The sequence below is a fragment of the Silene latifolia genome, unplaced genomic scaffold (assembly GCF_048544455.1).
Source record: "Silene latifolia isolate original U9 population unplaced genomic scaffold, ASM4854445v1 scaffold_764, whole genome shotgun sequence".
Classification (NCBI taxonomy): Eukaryota; Viridiplantae; Streptophyta; class Magnoliopsida; order Caryophyllales; family Caryophyllaceae; genus Silene; species Silene latifolia.
This window is the reverse complement of record NW_027413675.1, coordinates 9,392-12,147: the sequence shown is the minus strand read 5'-3', so window position 1 is coordinate 12,147 and position 2,756 is coordinate 9,392. Positions and strand designations below refer to the sequence as shown.

The window sequence follows — 2,756 nt, the reverse complement described above, 5'->3', positions numbered from 1 at the left end:
GCTTCCGGATCGACTTCTTCTTTGTGAGGATATCTTTCATGTATTTCGCATAGGCCGACACGTGATTGATTAATTCCGTGAAAGGAATTGAGACTTCTAAATTCATCACAATTTCCATAAATCTTCACAATGGGCTCCTTCTCCTTGACCTTGTCTTCATTTTTCTTTGAACTTTTTTCTTTTGAAGATTCTCCATCCTTGGAGTTTCGCACAATTTCTTCCTTATCACTAGCTTCCACAACTTCATTCTCAACTTGCTTCTTTGGTGCTTCATACCTTGTACCACTTCTCAAGTGAATGGCACTAACCGTTTCATGTCTTGGGGGATTACTTTGAGGTGGTAATTGCCCCTTTTGTCTTTGTGAGCTTGAAGATGCTAGTTGAGTCAATTGGATTTTCAACATTTTGGTGTGAGCTAGGATGTTGTTGATGGTGGTTTCCTTTGCTTGACTATCTTTTTGCATTTGAGTGAAAAATTCTTGTTGATTCTTTTGCATTTGGAGGACCGCTTTTTGAACATCAAAACCTTGGTCATTTTGGTGATTGTATGGATTTTGATTTTGGTAACCTTGGTTTTGGTTATAAAAGAGTCTTTGATTTTGGTTTCTCATGGGAGGTGGGGTGTATGTTGTTTGAGAGTTTTGAACATTTTGGCTTTTGTATGAGAGATTTGGATGGAATTTGGTGGTTTCATTTTAATAGTTTGAATAAGGGGTACCACTCTTGTATGCTTGGAAAGCATTCACTTGTTCATTTGTTCCCCTACATTCACTTGAGTCATGTCCCAAAGTTCCACAATTCTCACATATCCCACTTGGGATTGATGAGGATGTTGTCATGGCATTAACATGATGCTTTGGTGATTTTGAGGCTTCTTCAAGTCTAGGCATAGCTTTTTCAAACTTCAAATTGATTGTATCAATGTGAGCACTAAGTTGAGCACCCAATTGAGTAACGGAGTCCACTTCATGCTTTCCTCCTCTAGTAACCTTGCGAGGTCTACTATATTGTGAGTTATGGACCGCCATTTCCTCAATTTTGTTCCATGTTTGATTGTCATCAACTTCGGTGAACATTCCATTTGATCCCATGTTGAGAATGTTCTTTGAATATTCATATAGACCGTTCCAAAATTGTTGTACCAAGAACCACTCGCTAAGTCCATGATGAGGACATGAGCGACAAATTCCCTTGAACCGCTCCCAAGCTTCATACAAAGATTCTTCATCCCTTTGCTTAAAACCCGTAATTTGAGCTCTTAGCATGTTAGTCTTTTCCGGTGGGTAGAAATTTTTGTAGAAAGCTAGAGCCAACTTCTTCCAAGAATCAATTCCGAGAGTGGCCTTATCAAGGCCCTTCAACCATTGTTTCGCGGTGCCAATTAGAGAAAAAGGAAATAAGACCCATCGAATTTGGTCTTGAGTTACACCGGTTTGAGAAATCGCATCACAATAGTCACAAAAGGTTTCCATATGAGAATGAGGGTCTTCACTAGGCATCCCCCCAAATTGGCTCCTTTCGACTAATTGGATAAAGGCGGATTTGGCAATAAAATTTCCGGTCAAATGTTTGTGGTGTGGGAGTACCATTGGGTAGGTTCTCCTCGGTGGGTACGGAATGTGATGAAAACTTAGGCATTGTGGGTTGATTTTGTGTGGTATTTTGTGTTGGGTTTGTTGGGAAATGTGTCCTCAATAATAGTGCGATCACATGATTTAATATCATAATTAAATCTCATACTAAGAATACGTGAGGGATGATTATTTATAAAGTCGACTGACCGTCATTAATCGGTAATGATTGGCTGACTAGAGTTTGACATTACTGTCGTGTGACGGTGGTGGTGAGTTGATCCCTTAAGGTCACACCTAAAGGACAATTCCCTTAATGGATAAATTGATTAATTGTATGACGATACGAGGTAATCAATTCCTTAAAAGTGAACAATTTACTTGTGAGAGAGAAAATTAATATCTTATTATAATGGGATTAATTAAGATTCTTTTTAGTAATAAAATGCTTTATTACTAAAATAGCATATTGTTTGAGAAACAATCGAGATAAGAATGAATGGTTAATTGTAATTACAAGATGTTGTGAATTATAATTTTATGACCCATTTTATTTATGTGATCAAGTATCACTAGTCAATTTATTGTATGTAATTTAATTAATTCGTAAAATGATATTTATGGGATAAATATGCATTAAATTAATTAATAACATGTAAAATACTACATGTGACATATTTTGTGACAAATGACAAATTGACAAAATAAAATGGTAGTCCATTTTTATTATGTATGGACCGAAATGTGTGTGTGCTAATGGATGGTAATTATTTTATGTTATGTGATAACATTTATATGAAAATTTGTACCTACCTTTCTTGAACACATACACCCAAGTTTTGATAAGAGCAAAAGTAAAAAGGAGATTCCAAATGTTTTGTTTTGGTTCCCCTTGGCTCTTCCATCCGTTTTCCCAACTCTAGATATAGAGTTTTTGGTCTCTTATTTTACTTGGTCATTCATTCTATTAGAACATGCAAGAGCTTTTGCTCCTCCTTCTCTCTACTATTCTCCAACAAGTTTTGGAGATACAAATGTTATTGTTCATCATTTCTAATATCAAAATATCATTACTAGTGTAGTAGTAATAACAATATTAGAATCATTTTAAGGATACTTGTATGTTAATCTAGTTAATTAGTATACTAGTTTAAGGGTAAGTCTTGGGTGCAATCTAAGGAGGAT

At 35.8% G+C, this 2,756-nt stretch overlaps 1 non-coding gene across 1 annotated transcript; it reads left to right on the top strand.

Annotated features, from left to right (window-relative positions):
* Positions 1-1,158: 1,158 nt before the first annotated feature.
* Positions 1,159-1,265, top strand: LOC141640348 (small nucleolar RNA R71). The gene has a single exon (XR_012542971.1). It is a non-coding gene; the product is annotated as a small nucleolar RNA R71 (small nucleolar RNA).
* Positions 1,266-2,756: the final 1,491 nt, after the last annotated feature.